At 40.3% G+C, this 26028-nt stretch overlaps 1 protein-coding gene across 2 annotated transcripts in view; it reads right to left on the bottom strand.

Annotated features, from left to right (window-relative positions):
- LOC125462601 (ATP-sensitive inward rectifier potassium channel 12) overlaps positions 1 to 24964 on the bottom strand; it is an 87573-nt gene extending 62609 nt beyond the window's left edge. Inside the window, exons 1-2 of one of the 2 annotated variants that reach the window (XM_048552807.2) lie at positions 24955 to 24964; positions 22307 to 22436 (exon numbers count right to left, since the gene is read on the bottom strand). The gene's annotated coding sequence lies outside the window, so the exon portion shown is untranslated. Of the gene's footprint in view, positions 1 to 9165; positions 9495 to 22306; positions 22437 to 24954 lie in introns of those variants that run through there. The other variant, XM_048552806.1, reaches the window with a different exon arrangement.
- Positions 24965 to 26028: the final 1064 nt, after the last annotated feature.

Genomic DNA, 26028 nt, shown 5'->3' on the forward strand with positions numbered 1-26028 from the left:
AATAACGTGAAACACTTAAACTTCTATAAGGGAGTTGAATGTTCTTCAAAGACTGGGCAGAGCTTTATTCATAACCAGTTGTGCTCTGACCTGAGAGTGTGACGTTGATTAGCCAATTCTTCAAAATGTCTTGGAGCAGACAGAAGTTAAAAGTCAATCTCCAAATTCAAAGCCAAGTAATATAACACCAGGTAATAATTAATAAGGACAAGGGCATGCAGAGGACGGGGGTCTAGATTAAAGAAAAGATAAATTTGAGGGGCTGAAAATAAACCGTTGGAAAATAATCTTGCTCAAAAGTGATTTGTAAAAACAACAGGGAACATTTAAAATACAGTCTAGCAGAGCTCAGGGAATATATATTCTTCTAAAAGTTAAGCATAAAACCACTAATGAGATATATGGGAAAACTGACCAGAAGGCTAGAGACATACACTAAATAATTGGACACCTAGGAAAAGCGTGGTAAACAAGAATACAAAGAGGTTAGACAGAAATTTTTTTATAAAAAGAAAAAGAAAAAAGGGGGAAAAAGAGGAACTATATTAATTTAATTCTCAAGGAACTGCAAGGTATTCCATGGGCAAATCAAAAAGAAGTGAGACTGTTAATAGGGTCACTGAGGGACAGACAGGATTAAGTAGCAGGAAGCAACAGTGAAGTGGCAGAAATATTAGATAATTATTTTGCTTCAGTAAATGCCAGGTTGACAAGACATCAAGATGACTGCTTTTAAAAGCAAAAAGTGAAGTATTAAATAAACTTATCAAACCCACAGTAATACCCTTGGTGTGGTCAATGTAAAAGCATGCATTTAAAAAGAGACCATTGAATAGTTAGCAGGGGTACTATTGCACATATTAAATAATTTGTTAGAAAAGATGTACTGCTAGAGGCCTGATGGACAGCTAACATTATACATAGAATTTTAAGAAGGGAAATGCAGCATATCCTGGGAACTATAGACCAGTTGGTACAACCTCAATAGAGTCGGAAAAATAATGTGTTTCTTACAAAAGGAGAACATAGAGGAAAATTCTAGATGAAAATATCATCACGATTGTCAGCAAGGATTTCAAATGAGGAACTCTTGCATGACCATATATAATGAATTCCTTGAAGAGATATCATGAAGAGTAGATATGTGAACATATATATAATTTCCCAAGGGCCCTCGATAAGGTAGTATGTAATAGACTAATTAATAAGGTTAGAGTGCGTGAAGTTGCCAGACGAGTAACAGAATGGATAGCAAGCTGGCTCTGAGGCAGAAAGCAGAGTTTATAGAGTGGCAGCTCAGATTGGAAAAAGGGTCAAAAGTGGGGTCCAACAGGGATTAATGCTCGGGCCAGTGTCAGTCGAAAATTATATTCATGATGTGGACTTCAAACTAAAAAAAAAAGTTCCTACATTTGTAGACAAGGCCAAACTGAGAGTGATTGTCAACACCAAGGAGGACTGCAACAAATTAAAATAAGGTAATGATAAACTTGCAGAACCTTAATGTGTTTGGCAAAAAAAATTACAACTTAGTCAAGTCTAAAGTATTAACCAAAAAGGTCACATTTTCCTTGGAAAACATGATTAGGGACTAGTAATACAGAGATAAAAAGCTATGAAGCAGGTCAAAATAGCCACAACAAAATCAAAACAAGAGCTACATTTTGTTTTAGACAGCTTGAATTTGAAAAGAGTGATGTTACGTTCAACGTGTATCGAAACTTGGACAGATCACACCTGGTTTATTGTGCATATTTTGGAACATCATTTTACAAAATAGGCATAGAAGTGCAGAAAGATTTAGGGATTATATCAGAATTGTGAGGTTCTACATATCAGGAAAGAAAGAGCAGACTTATGGTTTTTCTCATGAAAAGAGAAGGCGGAGGGGTCAATTAGTACAGGTTGTTGAAATTACATATAGTTGTGATCAACTAGAACAGGGGCCTGAAGTGATTTCTTCAGGGGTACCAAGGGTAATGAGTATGAAAACTAATTCCATATCTTTATTTTGGACAGAGATGACCACCTTGATTTACAAACATTCAGCCAATTAAAGGCAAGGAGTGACCTTATCACCCAGATCGGGATGGGACATGAACTCCCAATGCGCAGCCCAATGGGATGCCCTCCAGAACTTAAAACGTAAGCCTCACTTTCCAAGGTGGGTGCTGCTTGGACAAGAATATTTTCATTTTTTCCAAACATCACAGCTGTCTGGCATGGTTCCAAATAGGCAACTCCTCCAGGTGACAGTGACTAACTGCAGCTATCACCCCGTGACGATTATAGATGTGGAGAAGGATCCATCATGCCACCTTGCTTTTTTCTTATTCATTTGTGGGATTTGGGCATCACTGGCTGGTCCCTAGTTGCCCTTGAGAAGGTGGTAGCATAAACTATGAAGAAATTAAATGAATTCAGAACAAAACTTCATTACCAGAGCACAGTGAAAATCATGGAAGCTGCTATCAAAAGGAGTAGTTGAATTGAATAATTTCAACGCATGTAAGAGAGGCCAAGATGAACATCTGACAAAGAAGGGAACTGAGAGTTATGCTAATTACGATTGATGAGAAGATCTGAGAGAAGGCCCAAATGGAACATTAACACATCATGGACTGTTTAGGCCAAGTAGCCTGGATCTGGACATTCTCTACAGAACAAGGAAAAGTAAATATTCCAGTATTTTCCACAAAATTGTAGCTGAGAGGACAAGAGATAAAATGTGAATCTTTCATTTCAAATTTGACACCTTCATTTGGGTGAAGTCATTAAAAAAGTACTCAATGATACAACATGTTATGATCTCTGGGTGTGTTCAAGCGAACACAGCATTTGGAACCTCCTTCCAGAATACCTACCTTCCTGTTAGAACTCTTAGCTATCTTTTCAATTAGTCCCAAAACCTGGCCATTGCTATCAATTCAAGCTATTATTGTCCTATACTGCGAAAAGAAATACGTTCCAACTCCTCTCGTAAACCTTCATAATCCTGCCCATAATTGCTGGCACTTTTCTGTGCATTGCAATATTTGAAAACTTGTCACTCTTAATGAAACTTCCTTTCCACTCTTTTCAAAAAAGAGCTTTAACAGTTTAAATAGTTCCTGGTAGGCACTGTCAGAGAAACAAAATCAAACAGTTAATGAAAACCTTCAGACGTGGAAGGGAAACTTAGCAAAATCAAAACAAAATAAATGTTATCCAGGATGATGATACAACCCAGCCCCTGTGGCGTCCACAAATTATGCTTCCTTTCTGGTTCATTCCAAACACAGATGCCGATTACTGGTGGAGACAATGCTACAAATTCCAAGAGTCCCTCTAAAAAACTATCCCTTGTGTAGACAGAGGATAACAGCAGTGTCACCTGACCATAAAATGTTTTTACAACACAAAGCAGTCTTTCCCTTGCCCAGAGTGCACATTCTTAGTTTGACTTATTTGATTACAAGAATAGACAATAGACAATAGGTGCAGGAGTAGGCCATTTGGCCCTTTGAGCCAGCATCACCATTCTTTATGATCATGGCTGATCATCCACAATCAGTATCCTGTTCCTGCCTTATCCCCATAACCCTTGATTCCACTATCTGTAAGAGCTCTGTCTATCTCTTTCTTGAAACTATCCAGAGACTTGGCCTCCACTGCCTTCTGATATATTTCTGCACTTCCTGCACTGAGGTCATTGAGACCCACTGGAGCACTTCACTGCCATGCCAGCTAAGATCAGGTGACCAATGTGGACTGGGTACTGGACCTGGAAAGATCTTGGTCTATCTGACACAGTTACACACTGCAATCTGCATTATCCACAAAGCCATCTGGGCAAAAGGCCATTTTTAAATCTATCAGGCAAACACATCCTCTCATGGTAATCACTGAATTACATTCTGATCTTCAACTGTCTTCAGGTAAGATTTATTGCTGCACTACAGCACATTTGTTAGAATAATCCCACGTTTATAACTCACAAAATCAAGATACTGTGGATACTTGAAATCTGAAATAAAGACATTAAAATGCTGGAAATACTCAGCAAATCAGGCAGCATCTGTGGACAGGAACGAAGTTAACATTTCAGGTTGATGAGCTTTTATCCGTATCAGATAAAAGATCATTAACTTGAAAATATCAGCTGTTTCTCTCCAAGGATGTTACCTTACATGCTGAAAATAGGATCATTCTTGAAGTTTCAAATTGTCGAAACAATCTCAGATGGAAAAGAAGCTTTGTTGTATCCACAATGCAATGACTTTAAGTCTTACTTGGAGACATAATGGTCCAAATGAATGGCGTTGGCATAGGGAAAACATTCCACTATTGGGAAGACCAGAAACTAAGTAATCACTAATAAATCTAAAAGGGAATTAAGTAGGAACTTCTTTACCTAGAGAGATCTAGTAAGAATGTGGCACGATGTATATTAAGAAATGAAGGTAAGCATATGAAGGAGAAAAGAATAGAAAGCGACAGTGGGAGAATCTGAAGAAGACTGAAGGAGGTTTGTGGAACATAAGTGCCAGCCATGGGCCAGTTGGGAAAAATTCCCTGTGCCATAAACTCTAAACAATGCAACCGAGTAACAATGCAGGCCCAAAAGTGCATATACTCAGTGATGAAAGAGTTGAATGATGTAGCAGCTAATGGCTTGGGTTTTGTCAGGGAGACAGATCCACCTATTAGTTGTGGAACCTGCAGAGGACCTTTGCCAATTCTGTGTGTGTGTGTGTGTGTGTGTGTGTGTGTGTGTGTGTGTGTTGGGGGGGGGTGTGCTGACAAAGTTATGTACCTTTCAGGCACTTAGGGGGTAGCCACCAGCTGGCCTTCACTGTGATGAAGAAGCCCTGCCTGGTGAGAACTGCTGGCTAATCTGAGGCTCCTCATGCCCTCAGTGTTGGTGGATGCTGTGGCAGTGAGCTGTGGGGCCTCTCCAAGTGGTCGAGGGGCCCCGGACCAAATGTGAATGACAATACAATTGTGGAGTGAGGAGTTTTGGGACAGGGAGGAGAGGGGTTTCAGAAGCAAGGGCAAGCCAATGACTTTCAGCCATAACCATCTTCCCAATGCTGGCTGCCTTGCTTATGCTTTGTATACTCACAATGCAACAACTCTTTGAGTCCTACTTGGAGACAGAATGGTACAAATGAATGGAGTATACAGGAGCAGATAATCAAAGTGGGGAATGCTGCTTGCTCCGTGCCTTGCAACAGGAAGTCCGGTACCCCTCATCTAATCTGTCACTACCACTAAATTTAGGTACAATCAATTAGGGGCTTTCAATTGTCGTACTAATGAACCTAATAATATTCCGCCATTTGTAGCCAGAATCCCACATTGCCCTTTCTGCCCTCCCACCTATTTGAGTTGGGGGTGGGGGGTGGTGGAGTTTGGTGAATGGGGATGATGGGTTTTGCAACTGCCAGGAGGCCTCTCCAGCCAGTAACTTGGCCACCGTGTTTCCTACTATGATGGACTATATTAAATATAACCCAATGTTTACATCACTGGCCCATTCTGAAAGACCTCGTCATGCTAAAAATTATTACTCTACGAAAGAAAAACCAAAGGACAAATGAATGGATTTACTGTGTGATGTGGTTCATTTCAATTGAGTTGATCAAAATTGCACTGGTTAAGTTCGTAGGGGTAATTGATGGGATCTTGTGCTGGACTTTCAATAGCCTTCCTTGAAACAGCATGGCATATTCTGCGCACAGACTCATTTGTCTTGTTCAGGACAGTTTGGGTTTTGAGTCTGGGACTCTTCAGCAGAAACCAGAGTTTTAGAATTAAAATCATCCTGACCTCTGGCATTTTTTTGTGGCCTACTACGTATACCAATCAAAGAGGCATCAATATTCTGAAGAAATCATTATCAGCAACGGTAGTTCCTTTCTGAAAAGCCAGAACTGCTTCTACCTGAGGCCTGGTATACACTGGTCCTCTGCACAGACCCTGTTTGACAGAAGAAGGGAGAACGTGGTTGAACAGAAAGGACCTGTGAGCTTACAAAGAAAGATGATGGTGGTTTTTGTTCAAATTCACCTTATCTATTGCTATTGCTAACCTCCTCCAGTCCCAGAAGCCTCCAAAGCTTTCTGAAGATCTTCAATTCTGACTTCAAATGTTTCCATGATTTTAATTCTGTACCATCATTAACAGTAATGATTCCAGATGTCTAAGCCCTGAACTCAGGAATTCCCTCAGAACAGCAGAGGAATTAGAAGACGAGCGGACCACATGGTCCATGGAGCTGGTTCCACCTTTCAGCACAATGATTCTGGGTCAACCCGGCTCTCCCACCTGCTTCTTTTATCCCAAGATTCACTGAAGTATCACAACCAAATTGGTTAAGAACATTATATTCAAACTAAGTTCTATTTCTTTCCCTTCACTAACATAGTGTCCTCTGTTAATACCGTGCTCTTGGATCAGGTGCCTGGATGCTTTGTCCTGTGTATTAATGAGCAGACATTGTCCAAATCCACTCTTTAAATCAGTTCATCAGTAAAGCCAGCCCACCATTGTATTTACCTCTCACCCCTCATTTGTCTTAGTTGAGTCTGGCAAACTTGTACCCAAGGCTCTGCTGAATGTCAGTCAAAGGGCTAAGATTCAAAATAAGAGCTCTCATCAGCTTATTAAAATGTTGTAGCTAATTGCTTATAATACACCAATATTTTAAAACTGAATCACTAACATAACTTATGATAGACATCTAACAATTTTATCTATTCAGACATTCTCCCTGCAATTAGGTTTTATTTTTCTGAAAGCTATTGCTAACAGCATGCAATACTCCGGGGATGTCAGGTATGACATCTATCAAGGGCTGAATAACATTGTAGGAAAAAACATAAAAGGGCTGGATTTAGAGAACAGCTTAAATGTTAATTTTAATGAAGAGCCTTTTCCTGTAGAAGTCTTCTGTGAGATATAAGTGAGAGATATTTTCTCTCTGTTGAGGGAACTAAGTTAGAAAACAGCTTTTTTTTCCAGAACGCAGTTTTAATTATGTATGTTTTCTATTTTAAAAAATTCTTGAAACTGTAAATAGAGATAGTATTGACAAAATATAATTCTGGGTCCTGAACAGTTCAAGCATTTAACAGGCCACACTTCTGTCAAGGCATCTTCCTATTTCTATATTTTACATATTGATGAATGCCTATAAATATCCCATTATAACATTCCTTCTTCCTTCTATAATGTACTGAAGTGTTTCTTTTTCACTTTCTTTAAAAGAGTACAGAAGATTCTGGATGAGTTCACAATTTAATACTTTGTGGCTTGAGATTTATTTCGTCTGAAGCCTGTATCCCATCCTGTTACCGTACTTCTTCACCCCTTTCCCTTTTTGTTACGTCTCTTCTTAGCTTGTTTAATTTACTGAGACTGTTCCTTTTCTGGAACTATCTGCGTGAAGAATGACCAGGAGCTTTAATCTCTTTTCATACTTGGGACTGTTTCCCATCCTTTCTGTTTTTAATTGGATGGACCACATCTTCTGTATTAATGCTTTTTTCTTTTTGCCCCTGTACTCTTTGTACTTTTAAAAATTGCTCATCCTGTTCCAATGATTTTTTTCCCTGCTTGTCATATTTCTGCAACATTGCCAACACCTACCCCACTTTGTATCCTTCTAGTTCTTTGTGAACTCTTTCTATCTTTCCACCTGCATTATTTCACACTCTTTCTCTAATGTCTCTACTACCTGATTTTTACCCCTTCCCAGCCAGAATCTTGCCCCTGTCCCCATCCTCCAACCTTTTCACCACTGAGCTCTTCTCTCTTTGGATCTTCTTGTCGTCTATGTTTGCACCATGTGATCAATGCTTGAGTGAAAAAAGTTGCCATTGGGTCTGAGGATCAACAGGTTCCCTTCAGACTGAAGTAGAGGTGTAGGAGAGGCGGGAACAGGAGGAGATAAAATCCCAGATAGCAGAGCTAATCACCTGGGATGCTGCAAATCCAAGTACAATTCAACTGTTTCAAAATACTAGTGTCTCCTCAATGGACCATTCCTTTCAACAAATGTTGCTAAATGAGCCTTGTATGGGATTATCTCACAATTATTTATGTAGATAGGCAAACACTGGGAAAGGCAATACTCCAGGTGAAGCAATGATTAATACACAAATGAAAATTCATAGAAAACAGCCTGCAGATAAAAGCACAACTTAGAACCCCCATTCCACAATTAGGATTGAAGATATTTTAACTCCAAAGTCAAGAGGTTTGCTACTGAATGCCTTATAATAAATTGAAATAGCATCCTCCCAACTGTGCTTCATTTAGACAGACAGGCAGATCCAGTGGGTCAGATTGATATTGATACAGATATAAGATGCAGACAAATAGATACAGATACAGAAGCATGCAGGTGCATGCTCTCCTTCACTAAGTTAAAGATCTCCCCTGACAGATTTGCTACAGTATGTCTGGCTTCTGGTAATGGAGATGATTTACTTTACAGTGTGTCCAATAAATGTACTGACGAAGGTTATTGATCCTGAGTTGATGAGGACGCTTTGTGGCAATTTAATGGAAAGAAGGCAAAGGGCGACTGATGCCAGGTTCCAAAATAAATCGGAATTATTTTGAAAGTTATTTGCCACTAACTTTTGGCACAGTTTGATTTTGAATAAAATGTTGCGACAGTGCCTTGTATTTAATGAAGGCACTTCATAAAAAGCAGCTCGGGAGGAACGAACCCTCAATTCACACTAGGTATACAAATCTCATCTAAACATACAGGGGACTGGACAGCTGAGCCTTGGATCGGATAGCGGGACTGCGTCTCGGAATCAGCTTCTCTCTAATACCGAGCATGGGGCGAAACTGTTCCACAGTTAACGGTGTGTTTTACACTGGCCCGCTATCTCTGCTTCAATCCAGGTCTAGCGTTGGCTAACGAATTCCCCTCAATTCGTACACATTTGCAATCGTCCTTTATTGACAACTTGCCTCATTTTTTTTTTGTTTTGCTCGGCCAAAACTCAATTGCAAAGCACAGGTTCCCTCTCGCTAATTTAAAGTGCGCAAAAATAAGGCACCGGAGTGCTGGCTCGCTACTCCGCGCTCAGCTTCCAGCATTGATCCACTTCAAGTTACGACTGGGTTTATTCGATCAGATTTTTGTTCTAGTCTTTTGCTCACCTGCTTCCAGGCTTTCCTCCTCCTCCTCCCCACCACTTCTTCAGGCGAGGAGTGGCGGCGGCGGCAGTGAAATATTCCTCATTTCCCAGTGCTCTGGGAACATACTACAGCCACGGCTCTCTCTCCGGGAACTGAGCCCACAGCAAAACTTGGGAAGTGCTTGTACCTGTTCATCCTCGGAAGCCGGTAAAGATTCCCCCAGGAGTTCGGTGGAGACGACAGAGACGAAGGTGAGAAGCTGCCTGTTCCCAATCTAGCTGCTCCCTTTGGAGATGACACTGTTCCACAATGTGATTCCCCGCATGGTCCCGGTGATAAGCTCAAAGCCACGGCTCTCCAATTTCACCCCCTCCCACCCAGCCCTGTCTCTGCCTCCCCTCCCCTCCCTCCCGCTGCCGCTGCTGAGTGTCAGCCCCCAGCCCGCACTCCTGGTCCAGCCCGAACGAGGTTTTTGTTTATCCGTGTCCAGCGCTACCTGATCCCGCACGATCCCATCGCATCCCAAGCGCTGCAGACTGCGCATGTACTGACACAGCACTCAGTGACCAGCCCTTGGGAAGCTCGGACTCCGGCCCCCACTGGGCAGGCTGCTCCATTCCTGCAGGTAGCCAAGTGCCCGGGGCTCACTGGGAGCTCTCAGCCTCAGAAACACCTCCGGCAGCAGCCTGCACACCCTCGGTCAGGCAGTCACCAACCCCCCGCCATCCCCAACACACATATACACACAAACAAACATACAGAGACACTCCTACAGTCAGATACATACACCAACGTCCTACACACACACAGTCAGATATTCACCCACACATATACACACAGTCAGACATACACTCCTACAGTCAAATACATACACACACTAACATCCTACACACACACACACACACACACACAGTCAGATATTCACCCACACATATACACACAGTCAGACACACACTCCCACAGTCATATGTACGCACACCAACACCCCACACATATACACCCATCCCCACTGTCAGATATTCACACACCCTAACACATCCACACATATACAAACAGTCACAGACACACACTCCAACAGTCAAATATTACACACGTTAACGCCCCCACTGTCAGATATTCACACATACCCTAACATACCCACACATATACACACAGTCAGAGACACATAAACACCCCACACGCACACAATCAGATATATACCCACCAACATCCCAACACACATACGGGCAGACACACCCCCACCCACATACACACAGTCAGACATACACACGCACCCACAGTCAGATATATACATACATGCTAACGCCCCCACACATATACACAATGTAGGACATGCACACAGTCAGACACACACAAACACCCCACACATACACACACAGACACGCACACACCCACCAATGGTCAGATATACACACACCAAAACCCCCACATACATACACAAAGTCAGATACACACACATCCACAGTCAGATACATACACATCCACAGTCAGATACACACACATCCACAGTCAGATATACACATACTTACATCCCACACATACACACACACACTCACAGTCAGAAATGCACACACCAACACCCCTAAACACATACACACAGTCAGATACATACAGTCACACACACATGCAGTCAGACACACACACATCCACAGTCAGATGTACACATATACAGTCAGATACATACACAGAGAGTCAGATATAAACACAGTCAGAATCAGATACGCACATGGATATACACACATTCAGATACACATATAGTGTCAGATATACACACACAGTTGGACACACACGGTCAGATACACAGTCAGATATGCACACATCCAGTTAGATATACACACAAAAAAACTGTGGGCGATGTAAATCAGGAGCAAAAAAAGAAGTTGCTGAAAAAACTCAGCAGGCCTGGCAGCATCAATGAAGAAAAATCAGAACAGTTCTGAGCAAGGGTCATCAGACCTGAAATAATAACTCATTTTTTCCTCACAGATGCTGCCAGACCTGCTGAGCTTTTCCAGCAACTTTGTTTTTATACATACATACAGTTGGATATACACACACACACAGTCAAACACACATACACACAGTCAGATATATACATACATGCTAATGCCCCCACACATATACACACTGTCAGACACGCACACAGTCAGACACACACAAACACCCCACACATACACACACAGTAAGAGACACATAAACACCCCATACACACACAATCAGATATATACCCACCAACATCCCAACACACGTATGGGCAGACACACGCCCAGATACACACACACCCTCTCTCCTTCTCTCTACAAAGATATCCCTAACATACACCCCTAACTTACAGTTACCCCTCCCCTCCATCCCAAGTCTCCATATACTCTCAGATGCAGACCCAATAAAAGCATACACACTCATACCCTGACACAGTCACACCCTGACATACTCATTCCCCAACATACTCATATGCCGACACAGTCTCACCCCAACACACATTCACCCTGACACATTCATACTTTGACACACTCATATCCTGACACACTCTCAACCCAACACACATTCACCCCAACATACTCATATGCCAACATTCATACTCCAACACATTCTTACTCCTTACACATATGTTCCCTCTACATACACATACATCCTACACAGGTTCATATCCCCTGCAGACTCATACTTCCTACACACTCATACCCTTATACGTTCATACTCCCTACATGCTCATACCATTACACACCCATCATACTCCCTATATGCTCATACCATTACACACCCATACCCTTAAAAATTCATACCCTACACGCTCATACTCTCTACACGTTCATACCTTTACACACTTATATGCCCTGCATGCTCATACTCTCACCCCTGCATGCTCACACCCACCATCCATTCATAATCCCTGCACATTCATACAATAACCCCTCACCCACTGACCCACACACATTCACACATCTCCCTCACATACACATATATACAGACTAACAAACTCTCTGCACAGTATTATACCCTGCTACACTTCTACGCCAATACACACTAACATACACATTCATACACACCCATACACTCATACATGCCTACATGCACACATAAATCCTACACACACTCATGTACATGCCCACACACTCACACAGATGTCCATACACATTCTTACACCTACATACACATTCATTCACACCTTTACACACACACTGATACACACTCATACACATGCCTGTATGCTTGCACATATCCTACAGCTCACACATACCCCTTAGAAATACTGTACGCTACAAACGTAGAGTCAGATACACACACTATCTCTCTCCTTCTCTCTCATATAGATACAATCTCATGCATACCATATCCTGCTACACACAATGTGTCCTTATGCACAACTGACACAAACTTTTATGACTGATTGTTAGTTGTATACACAATCCACAGTGACCCAGAGCACCACGCACATATACATTACAAATGGGCTTCGATTTGGGCACAAATGGAAAGTTTGGTTTTCAAAAGTATCCAGACCTGTGACCATTCAGTCAGTATTTTGTTCATGTTGCCTCCAAATATCATTAGAATATGTTTGAACATAAAATATCTGTGCAATTAGGAGTAAATCAGCATTTACAATGCAGGCCTTAAAAAAGTTCTGAGATGACACTATATATATTCCTTAAGTATGAAATTAAAAATTGAACCATCATTTGTACATATAAGGCACAGCATGTGTGAGAACCTGCAATCGGAGAGCTTATCAATTTTTAACTCGACTTATACTGACATCATAAAATCCATTCAATGAACCAAAAATATAGTTCAGCATCTTATTGGGGATTAATTTTTAATTTTTTTTAAAAATTACAATAAAATTGCAGAAAAATGGCCATTTATAGCTGAAGATCTCCTTATAATTTGAGCTTTACTGGAGATTGCAGTTGTCGGAAACTCATGGATGGAGCTTAGTGACTTGGGTGTGGGACTATTTTTCTGGTGAGATGTGGTCAGGCAGAGAGACAAGTGACTGCTCTGAAAGATAAAGGAGGTTTGGATTTATTGTGTGACAGATGTAACTCTTGCCTAAAATGTTTGTGATGTCTTAGTCCACAGGTTTGTTTTCATAACCTGGCTGCGTATTACAGGCACAGACACAGTCTATATTCCAGCTAGGGAGTTTTTCACTTGCTCCTGGCTACGTGGAGAGGGTCGAGATTATTTACAATGGAACCACAGCATTAGTGCAACACTAAAATGTTTCACTCTGACATGACAATTGGTGTGCAAGGGTCAACCTATTCCTCTTCTGTTCAAAGTAACTGTTTACTCCTTTATGAATATAAGAGCTGCTTAAGGCTGTGAGTGGTGGATGGCACCCTGATTTAATGCAGACATCACATCAGCCGCACAAAAATCCGAACAAATAAACCCACACCACACATGATTCATATGTCATGCTCCAATTCTACATCAATAAGAAAACTCCTACCACCCCCAGCCTCCAGCTACATTCTCAGATTGCCTGTGTACAAGTCATATAGAGTCAGCGACTGATCCTTCTCTGCAGTATCCTACAGCTCCACACACAAAAACTAATCGAACCTGCTGCATAATTGCGGTAGCTGCTAAAAACCCCAAAAATGCTTTATGGTTTGCAACATTATGTCATACCACAGGTAAGAAGGCCGTTTGATCCATCAGGCCAATGTTGGCTCACTGAAATAGCTATCCAATTCATCCCATCCTTCTGCACTTTCATTGTTGCCTATAATATATTTTCTTTTCCAACTGTTGAACCAATTCTGTTTTTAACTCTGCTTTCATCGGCTTTTCAGGCAGCACGTTCCTGATCATGTCAATTCACTGCATTATTAGAAAAAAAACCTGCCCAACTTCCTTAAACAATTGCTCTAAACCTGTACAGCACCCTCTGGTTAGCAAACCTCCTGCTTGTAAAAAAAAGTTTCGCTGCATCTATAAAAAAAACTGAAAGACCTGCAGTTGTTGTAAATCAGAAACAAAAACAGAAATTGCTGGAAAAGCTCAGCAGGTCTGTCAGCATCTGTGGAGAGAAATCAGAGTTAATGTTTTGCGTCAAACAGTGTTCTGAGGAAGGGCCACTCAACGCAAAATGTTAACTCCGAATTCTCTCCCCAGTCCTGCTAGAACTACTGAGCTTTTCCAGCAATTTATGTTGTCACTCTATCTAAACTTTAAATAATATTGAACATCTCTTTTATATCTCCCCTTCACTTTCTCAATGCATGATTCTTATTGCTGATATATATTTATGTATTTTCTCCTAGCCCTGTTTGTTTTTGTCAAAACATCCAATTTTCATCCTTCATTCCTTGTAACATTAAACCATGCTGGGTCAGAGTCATCACTGTTTCCACACAATATCATGTATAAGACCTAAACTGTGTGTTACCTGGGCATTGTGGTGTCACAACTGAGCTCTATTTGTCTATGGTAATAACAATATGCTTTAAATGGTGTCTTTAGAGGAGCTATAACAACCCAAAGCATTTCACAGGAGAACAATCTAACAAAAATTGACATCAACTGCATAAAGCAATATCATCTCTAGTCTGGCATTTATAACTCATGAACAGCAACAAAAGAATAGGAAACACAAGGCGAACTGTATTACTAAATTGGTGGTAAATATGTGGAACAGATTTCTAGCATGGACTGTGCAAGAAGAAAGCTTAAAAAGGTTCAAAAAGAAACCTGACCTTTTCTTTTCAGCAGATTTAATTATTAGAGTTGCAAGACAGAACCTTACATATATACGCAGTCTTTAAAATGGCAAAAATATCAGACGGCACTTCACAGGAATGATTATCAAACCAAATTTGACATTCAGTTACATAGAGAGTTACCAATATGTGACCAAAAGCTCTTAAATGAAAGGAGTGAGCTGTAGAGCTAGAAAGGGTTAAGGAGGGAATTCTAGATCATGGGGCCTGAAGGTACAGCTGCCTATGTTTGGAGTAATATTTGGATGTAAAGGAGGCCAAAATTGGAGGTAGATTTTATTAGGCTATAGGGACAGAGATAGGAAGGGAGCAGTGTCAATGAAGACAATCCAGTCTACAATTTCAATTCATTGTACGTATAAGTAAGAGACTTTTAAAGTCAGTTTTCAAAGGTTTAGTTTCAGGTATTTTTCCAGTTTTACTTTTATCTTAGAAAACTGGGAGGAGGTTAAGCAGGGAGGAAAGTCGAACAATAAACTGGATAAATTCAGAGGATTTTTTTGTTTTTAATATATTGAAATATTAAAAATTAAGCACAATTCAGATAAATGAAAATTCAGCTATATTCATCTTTTAGCTAGTTGGTTGTACCCAATGCAATGTTGTATGTTTCCAGAGATAGTAAGAACTCCTGATACTGGAATCAGAGACAACACAGTGTGCGTCTGGAGGAATACAGCAGGCCAGGCAGCATCAGAGGAGCAAGGAAGTTGACATTTCAGGTTGGGAAGAAGGCTCCTGCTCCTGTAATGCTGCCTGGCCTGCCGTGTTCCTCCAGCTCCACAGTGTGTCATATGTTTCCAGTCCCACTGAAACATGCTGGATTACATCAACTGTAAACTCCACCTAAACTATTTGTGAATAGACTAAACCAAATATTAAAATGAATGTATTAAAGTAACACAGCACCACTATCCATATTGTAAAACCCAAAACTTTTTCAGTTTTTGACTGAAACAAAATAATTGATCCTGAAATGTAATTTCAGAGTTTGTGTTTAAACAAGATATTAATTCTGTGTGGTGTATCCTTTCTCTTAAAAAGATTATTACACTCATTATCAGGCTTCCTTAATATGACATGAACAATTCACTTCTTGAGCACATCTAGATCCGATATTTGGTCATTTAAGATACTTCAGTTTTTTTTCCTCAGTCTCATGAGATTAGATTTCACGTATCTGCCATCTCAAAACTTCCAAAGGTTTATTTGTGAAATTTAATAATTTTGGATTAATTACAGGTGTCCGACTGTCAGTGATGATGCTAGACATCCTGGAACTTGAACAATGTGTCCATAATATATGATCTCAGCTGAAGAAACTATTATCTATTTGAAATAACCAAAACGAAATTTGTCCATAAAACATTGAGGAGTTTTACATTAGTAGGCACAATTGGCGGTGGTGATTTTTGACCTATTGCTTCCAAAGCTTTCCATCGCTAAAGTTTTTTTACTAGGACTAATTGATAGACATTGATTATCATGGTTAATCAACATTTCTACCATCATTGCATCATTTGACTACCTGGATGGTAGATGGCATACAAAATGGGTCTAGTGAGCTCTGTAAGACTCAATGTGCACTTCTGAACACTCCCAAAAACCTTGCAGGTTTCATTAGGTTGTAAAAAGCAGAGGAGTCTGCCAGGGCTATTTAGCCTTCAAAGTCTCTTTAAAATAGTTACACAATTAGTCCCACTCTTCACTCTTGCAGATGTTTCAGCTTACATTATATATCCAACCCCTATTGGAAAGTTTGAAATCAAACGGCACCAGGTTATAGCCCAACAGATTTATCAGAAATCACAAGTTTTCAGAGTGCTGTTCCTTTGTCAGATTTTCACCTGATGAAGGAGTAGCACTCCGAAAGCTTGAGATTTCAAATAAACCTGTTGGGTTGTAACCTGGTGTCGTGTGATTTCTGACTTTGTCCACCCCAGTCCAACACCGCCACCTCCACATATTGGAAAATTGTGAATGAATCAGCTTCGTCCACCTATTCAGGCAGTGCATTATAAATCCATAAGCATGTGCTGTGTAAATAAAATTCTCATCACACCTGTTTCTACTGTCAATTACTTTAAATCCATGTTCTATGCTTATTGAAGCTTTTGCAATTTGAATTAATTTACCTCAATGAACTCTATTTAAACCTCCTGTAGTTCTGTGTATTCATTTAAATCTTTTCTTAAACTACTCTGCACTATGGAGAATAATCTCAGTATCTGTACTCGTGCCATGTAATTGAAGTCACTTATTCCTGCTGCCATTCTTGTAAAGCTTTTCTACATCTATCTCTAAGGACTTAATATGCTTCCTAAAGTTCGATGCCCAGAATTAGCCATGATACTCCCACTGAGGCTTAGCCAGTTATTTATTCAAAAAAAGCAAACTTCCGCACTTTTGTATTCTATTTATGAAGCCATGGATCTTGCAATTTTTTAATCTGCTCCTGTCACTTGTACATTCACACTCAGATATTTGCAGATGCACACCCATGGGTCTCTCTCTTCCTGCACCATTTTTAGAATTGTACTCTATAATTCATGATCGTTAACATTTTCTCTGTCATCCTTGAAGGAATCTGTAATTTCTCCAACCTTATTTTCTTTCTGTCATCAATTATTGATGGCAGAGGATGGAAGAAACCACTCTGAGAGAATCCATATTGGGCACAGTATAGTCCAGGCACCAGACTAAAGTGTTCAAACAATTTATTGTTAAACTGTAATGTGGGCATGTACAGGCTTAGAAGACAGGGCCTCTGTAGAATATTAGGTCCCTTGCAAACATGGAAAGAACTGGACAGCAGCAAAAGCTCAGAGACAATGGGAACTGCAGATGCTGGAGAATCCAAGACAACAAAATGTGAGGCTGGATGAACACAGCAGGCCAAGCAGCATCTCAGGAGCACAAAAGCTGATGTTTCGGGCCTAGACCCTTCATCAGCTCTGATGAAGGGTCTAGGCCCGAAACGTCAGCTTTTGTGCTCCTGAGATGCTGCTTGGCCAGCAGCAAAAGCTCTATTGCCATGGAAGCAATCACAGGCCATTTGAGCTTGTCACCATGGGACATGTATCACCAGTGTATTGTGAAGCCCCAGACAGAAAGTGCTTGATGGACATCCTAGGCACTTTAAGAAACTTACTGTGATGTCTTACTCCACTCTTTCCACTGTTGGGAGAGTTGGTAAGCAGAGCACATAGCTTTAAAAGAATTCTCAAAAAGACCAGAGGGCTCTTCTTTAAAAATAGAACAAAACTGAGAATTAAGGTTAATTCAGTTCAAGCTTAAAACTCAATAGCTCGTTCACAACAATGGGAATAATAAATGATGCATGTAGATTGTGCCTTCAGTCTTATACGTAAAGTAGCAAATATTCCAAACTAATGTACTTAACTCTTTATTATTAGTTGATTAGGACAAAGTTAACAGATGGATTAAGACAACAAAGTGACAATGTAACAGAGCTGAGATATCACTGGACCTTCATCAACTAAAGAGGAAGCACTTTTTTGCTCACTGTCAGATGCATGAGGAAATTATGCCCTCATGTAAGTAATATACCCGATCCACTCAGTTCTCCACGGTATATGTTTCAGGCGTTGCTTTTCCTGGAGCATAGGTGCAATCAAAACATCAGTAAAAGTGCAACAATTTTCAACCTATCCTGAGAACTAAGCCGTTGAATAAACTGAATGTCTATTATATGCACATGGAAACACACAAATGCAAAGTCTCACAGATTATGTACATACACACAGATAACTCAGAGCTGTTAAAGGGGTTTTATTCAGTTTGAAACGAACAGATATCAAAAAAGGTCTCACATTAAAAGAGCAGCACCTTTCATTTTTATATGTGATCTAAATAAAAGATGGTTTGATTAGACTGCAGAGACAGCAAAGCACACCAATCCAGCTTATTCACACCTAATGTTAGTTCATTAATTGACTCTTACTGTAAGTAACCTTTGCAGAAACCTAAACATGTTCAGTCCTTAAATGCAAAACTTTCCCAACCCAAATTACTGTTTTGCTTTTCTAAGCAGAATTAAAACTGTTACATATAAGGGAAAACAAAAAAAATCACACAGAAGCACATATTTAATACAGGTGCAATTCTTGTATTCCTTAATAATAATAATTAGATTATATAAAAAAGTCTGGCAGACACATTCCAAACTCGCCCTATTTGCTGAGTACCCGTCTGGGTGCTGACTGTCTGCCAGCCCTTGGCTTTGTGTAACTCCAAAACTTAATCTGCAAAATGTTATTCAAAAAAAACAAAGTTACAAACCTGGGGTCTGCTGCATGAAATTAGTGTCAGTTTCAACTCATTATGAAACACTTTTCAGCGCAGGTATGGGGATGGTTACGAATCCGCTTGGTGAGAGAATTGGAGCAGCAGATGTGAGTGTCAGGGGCAGCGTGTTGAGGACAGAGAAAATCATTAACTCTTTAGAAAGCAGTCAGAAACCTCATGGGAAAGGGAAACTGTCTTACACAATTAACAATGTGCAGACACCATCTCACCTTGCGCACTCCCCCTCCCCCTGCCTTGAACCAATGGCAATGAATGAATGTTGTTGCTACTGTGTTATGTATTCTGCTCCTGGCACCAATTAAGTCTGGTAGCAAGAACATTGTTCTGCATTTCTACTTCATCAATTTTCTGCTGGCTTAACAGGACTGTCAGCATGTAGGATTCCTGTTATGTGTTGCTAATTGATAATTATTCAAATTTTCTTACTTCTCCCAGCTCCAAACATTCATCCTTCCCACCTTATAAACACACATTTCAGTTTTGGGATGTATGCTCTAGCTTCTCATGATAGCCTAGTTTCAGCCTCCCCTTGCAGTGCAGGCATGCCACACCTGCATGTCTCTGCCTGTTCCTACTGCAGTCTGGTTTTTACAATTGACTGTATTTTAGCGGAAACTCAAATAAGCAGGGAGACTTTCTTCTGGAAGAGATAGCGGCCTTTCTGAGAAAGTGCTTCTGGAGGGGTTCTATGGCTGCAGAAATACTGGAACTCAAGAGTGGAGGGTGGTTCTTAGCTCCTTGAGCCCTTTTCATCATTAAATGAGATGATGGTTAAACTGTGAACAAATTCTGTATGTGGGAATGTCCCAATATCCTTTAATACCCACAGTTAACAAAAGTTGATCAATTATAAATTGGAAATGAGCTATTGACTAACATGAACGTCCAATTATGAAGAAAGAGTTCCAAACTTCTGTCTCTGCTCACATGTAAAGGGTATATTCTACATCCATTCTTGAAAGGCGTGACTCAAACCTCTAGGTTTATCTTCCCAGATGAGCAGAAATATATCTAACCATCAGAACATGGTGGCATTGGCTATGTTGAAAATGACCTTTTTGGCAAGACAGCTACTTTACTTATATCTGACTACAATGCAGGAGATAAACTCAACTGATGGCATGCATCTGAAAACTTTAATGCACAGGGAATGCCTCTCCCCCAGTCACTTGGAACTTAGTGGTTTGCATGTGCCTTAACTTCTGAGCAGTGATAGCAATAGGCAAGAATCCTTAGTTACAGCTTGTTTGTGTGAAGCAACCTTCAATGACAAAAAAATGATGGCTTCTCAATAATGAACAACCTGTAAATACTTTGTTCCATTCCACCCTCTTAAAACTTAACGTTAGCCTTGCTTTTCCATGTCGACCCAGTTTGGTTTACAAGATGTACATTATAAACAAATACGTTGGTTCCTCAATTTCCCTCCAACTACATTTTCCCATGGCTGATGTGGACTTGTTACTCTCAGTCAGTTTTCTCCCTCAGCTCACCAATTTGTACTTTATCCATTTTTTTTTCATTGCAATGCACAAAGCTTAGGATTTTATAATTTTATATTGCAAATGGAATAAAGGCTCAGCTCTCCACCTCAACATTTCACTAGAGAAAGAGGCAAAACAGGATAAGCTTGAGAAAATGAGGAATCATCTTGTGAAACAACCTTAGGTAATCAACTGATCTTGTTTTAAGCAGCTACAATATTAAGAAACTGAAATTTAAAGTACTGTTTAACGTGAATTACAAGTCACACAAAGTGGTTTGAGGTCACATGAGAGATGCAAGTCGAGAATTCACCATTGACAATGTTGTCATACGGATGCATAATATACTTAAATCAAATTCCAATGCAGGTTTAACAGAAACATTAACCTATTTGAAACTGAGGCACCAATCAAAGGCAAAAAAAAACCTGTTGAGACAAACCAAAAATAAATACCACATTTAGTAAGGGTAAAGATCTGTTTAGCTTGTCTAACTGTCCACATCAAGCTTGTCAATAATATAAGATGAAAACAGCATTACAAACAGGTGAGTTTTTCCAAGCAAGGCTTGTATCTATTTCAAGACCAAATATCTTACCCAGCTTACTTCATCAATGTGTGGTGTGTTGCATGTGGATCTTGTCAAGGCAAGGATTTCTGCACAGAGTTGTCCTGTTTCCCTGAACCAAGTTCCAAAGGGTTGTCTTTATATTTTGGAAGATGATGACATCAACAGGAAAGAAAAAAAAGACAAGCCTTCCCTCCCCCAGCCATTCCCCTGACAATCTGTAAGTAGCCAAGAACATCAGCAGTGCACAGTGAGCCACAAGCCCAAAACTGGGCGTGAATTTGGCAGGTGATGCCACAAGGTTGGGTCATGGTGATTGTGGCATAAGTTTACAATCAATCAGGGGAAATATTCTTCACGGATTTTGTTAAAAATGTGTGGTGGTGATGGGGAGCACGTGAAGTGTCAAAATATTGAAGAGGTGGAAAATAGGATGGTTATGGTCCAAACTGAGGGTTTTTTTTGGAAGTAGCTAAGAGAAAAGATTATATATTTGTTACAAATCTGAGGGCATTCTTGAGTAGGGTGTGAAATTATATAAGGTGTGATTGAATGACAGAATGGGTTTTGTATGTACAATGAGTACTTTTTTTTCTTTGAAATCAAGAATCGGAAGATTATCAGTTGTGACTTCTTAGTTTCCTTGATACATGATCCAGCCTGTCCTTAATATAAAAAGACAGTGCACACATTCATCCATTATCATTTATTAGTGATGTTGACAATAGACAATGAAGCAAAAGGGGCAAGGGTTAAAAAAAAACTCTCTGTCAGGAAATGATAGTGATCCTCAGGGCCCCTACCATAATGTGTTGTCCACTCCAAATCGATCCAAGGTCCTTCGAAGATAAGAAATGTGGGAGTAAGGATTGATTAGATTTTGTACATTTTGGCAAAGAGGGAAATGTTGCTTAACCTTTTCTTGTATTTATCAGGACAGATGAAAGAACACCAAATTTCAAACAATCACAGCAAAGTATGCATAGGAGAAGAGTATGCAGATTGGATGGCGAATTGGCTGTGATTGGCAGAGGCATTACTATTACCTGGCTATCACAATGCTGTGCTGTCCCAAGGCATCCCATCTCATGGCTTGACTGGAACTGATGATGCCCATCACAATGATGACCTTGATGGAGTCAGATCTAAGCAGCCTGTGTGGGGCTTCAATCTGTCCTGTCCAAGTGAGGCAGAAATGTATGGTCATTGTCTGACATCAGATACTGAGTGTTCATAACAGGCATTTCATAAGGAAATATCCACAACTGATATTGCTGAAACCCAGAAGCATTTTTAAGCAGTAATAGAAAACAACTCAGATTTACACTGCCAAATTTGGAAATTTGATTTGTAGAAGCTTAAGATGAAGATTAAATAGAAGCCTACTCATGCTGACTCAAGCTAAAGCACACCTGTACTTGAGTAAATATCTGTTCTATCTAATTATATGAATACTTCACCCAGAGTTGCCTACATTACAAGAGTTGCTGCATTTCAAAAGCTTGTCATTGGTCGTCAACTGTTTTGGGATGTACCGAAGTCGTGACAGATGTGAATCTTCCTTTCTAATCCTTAGAATTGTAGATAGTTGGGAATAAATGCTCCTTTATCTAGAAAGGTTATTCCGACACCACCCACATTCCTGTAAAATGTATAGGGAAAATATCACACCTGCATGAATGTCTTTTTCTCACTTCTAACCCTTAAATGCATTTTTTTCCATTGTTACCCTTCTCATTTTATCAACACTACTCTAGGTTCTAGAGTCTCATGCTCCATAATCCTCTTCCAAGGCACTGCCCTGCATAGTCCCATTCTTACATATTCTAATCCAGATATCTCAGCTGCTGTGACAGCTTCTCATCCCACATCTTCACAGTCCTTTTATAAGTGCTCTCAGCTACATTTCTTAATAACTTCCCTCCTCAACTTCCACACTCTCCCACTACTTCTACTTCACGTCTAAAAGTCTCCCTTCAGCAACAACTATGAGAATGGATCAGTTTCCACGTGCACAATATTAAGAACCAACGCCACTTATTTGTTCCCATCCTTGAGGCCATAACTGCAGTTAATCTGTTTCGCCTCTTGTCTGATTTCAGGTGACCCAGAAACTTTGCCGATTTAATATTATAAAAACCAAAGTCATCTTATTTTGCCCCTGCCAATAGTTTCACACCTGAGGCCACATTATTCATTCCCCTCCCTCACTGTCTGTTTAGGTTTAACCTAATAGTGTCATGTTTTAGCCTGAGCCAAAAATAAACTCAAAACCCCATTCCCAACAGCAAGCCGATCTATTTTCAGCACTACACACTCTCTATTTGAGCTCAAACTCTTATAGACCTTAAACACTCTCATCCACACATTCATCACCTTCAGTATCAACTCCAATGATATGCTCAAGGAGCTTTTCACAACCTTTCTATTCCAAAAAATGTGAAATGCCTTTGTCCTGCCAGCAATCATATAACTACCACCCTCCCATTGTATCCTCCTTCATCATCCAGCCTTCAGTACATCAAAGTCAACATTCTCATCCTCTTCCTTGTTTATAATCCATTGCACGGTGTCATGCCATTATATTTTGGCAATTTTCACATGCTGTCAGCTCTTCCAACTCTCTATTCCCTTCACTCACATCCTTCAATAGAGGGTAAAGTTAAAGTGGCATTTAACTCTGAACTCTCCCCCTAAACTCAATCTGTCTTGCTTGCTCTCTGACCAACTTCAAAAGCATCTTCAATGCCTTCAGTTACTCCTGATAATCCAACTACTGCTCAATGACTTTGAAAGGTGCTCTATGAATGTAAGTAGTTGTTGCTGTTTGGAGTTCTCCTCTCAGCCTCTGACTCTGACCATGCAAATAAGTCAAAACAATCCACCTGGTTCTCAGAAGTGGTTATTGATTTCCTTGAATTTAACATAAAGTAGAACTACAAAGACCAGGTATTATCATAGGTTTCTGGTGAGTTAGCTTCTCATAGCACAACAACTTTTGGTGGTATTACATTGACTGCAGTAGCCCTGACAATCCCAACTGTTGCCTAGACATCTCTGCTGGATGATATTAGGTAAGGATTTGTCCTGGTTGCCCCAGGGTGGGGCTTGCCAAAACTCAGGAGGGCTGAGGGGTAGGTGCAATTTCAAGGTCTATCTCACCCCTGCTGGAAGTGGGACATTTGCACGAAAATAACAGCTAGGCGTGACTTGATGCCCCGTTACTGAGAGTAACACATGGTGTACACCACACTTTTAGTTTATTTGCCATGTACACCTGTTTGTTAAATTGTTGACCAAAAATAAGCATGTGTCACTTTCAGTTAGTGACAAGATGAGGATAAATTGGTGACTGAATGCTTTATATTGAAACTGAAGTGAATGGCATCAAGAGTGATAGGGCTAAAGAACTTTCGAGACAGAGGGGATATATATTACATATGAGAGTGCTAATAATGAAGCAAGCTCAGCCATTTTTCTGCACTTTCAAGTAAAATATAGTACTGCTCTCTCCAGGAGTGGTTGGTGTGTGAGCTTTGGATGCAGTAGTCGTAATCTGATATGCTTAATGGTTTTCTGTGTGTTAATCCACATAGCATACATCAGAGACTCAGATTCTTGTTCAGACATATGTCTTGAAGTTTATTAACTGCAGTTGCTATTGAAATGACTACACTATCGCAGACATACACACGTTACTTATGTTGAACAGTGAGTCTGAACTTAGCCAATTAGGAAGCTGCTTGTTGAGAGTTGTTCTGGCAGGCATTCGAAGACAAGGGAGGCTTAGGACCCATGATATCCACAGCACCTGGAAAATTCAAAAACCCTATCAGTCCTTTTTCCCCATCTCAAATTTTTCCAACATTCTGCAAAATATTGTACAGCATTTTGGATTTCATCATCACAGGTGTTGTTACTGACTTTTGCAAATGTCATTCTGGGGATAGGAGTGTCACTAGCCAAGTCAGTATTATTCTCCATCTCTAGTTACCCTTCATGGTGGCAACCTCTTTGTGGAATTGTTGCCATCAAGTGCTAGGTATGGAGTTCCCGGACTCTCAATATCACTTACCATTCTCACTCTCCAAAAATAGCAGGTCTCCTTCATCTCTTTGCAGGCTAGTCTTTGGCTCTTTCGAAGCATCATCTATGGCTTAGGGCTGGTACTCTTAGTCAGAAACTCATGGGTCCAATGCCACTTCTATGAGTCGGGCACATGTTCCATGCTGGTACCCAGTGCTGCCTTTTGATAAGATTAAAGCCTCTATCTTACCTCTCAGGCCAATGTCTGTGATTCCACGCCATTATTTGAAAAAAAAGAGCATGGTGTACTGTCTGACACCATCATCCAACATCTGTGAAATGTTATCTGGTCATTATCACATTGCTGTTTGGGGGATCTTGCTACGCACAAAACGGCCACTGCGTTTCCGACATTACAACAGTGGCTACTCTTTAAGAATACTTCACTGGCTGTAAAATGTTCTGAGATTGTGAAAGGTACAACAGAAGGACAGAAGTGCTTTGATGACTTGATGTTTTATTTGTTAGGTCGCTCCTGTGAGTGAAGTTTCGCTTTCTAAATGGTTGCGTTTTTTTTGGAGATTTTGTTAGGGTTTTAGAAACACACAGATTGTCTGATGGAAAATCACAGTTAGGTGTCAGGAGTTAACTAAGTACTCAACCCTCTTATGCTTTGTAATTTTTTATTTAAGTCAATAGAAAAGACTGTTGCAGACAAGCACTCAAAATAGTTCTTTTTTGA

Source organism: Stegostoma tigrinum, chromosome 23 (genome assembly GCF_030684315.1).
Source record: "Stegostoma tigrinum isolate sSteTig4 chromosome 23, sSteTig4.hap1, whole genome shotgun sequence".
In the NCBI taxonomy this organism is placed as follows: Eukaryota; Metazoa; Chordata; class Chondrichthyes; order Orectolobiformes; family Stegostomatidae; genus Stegostoma; species Stegostoma tigrinum.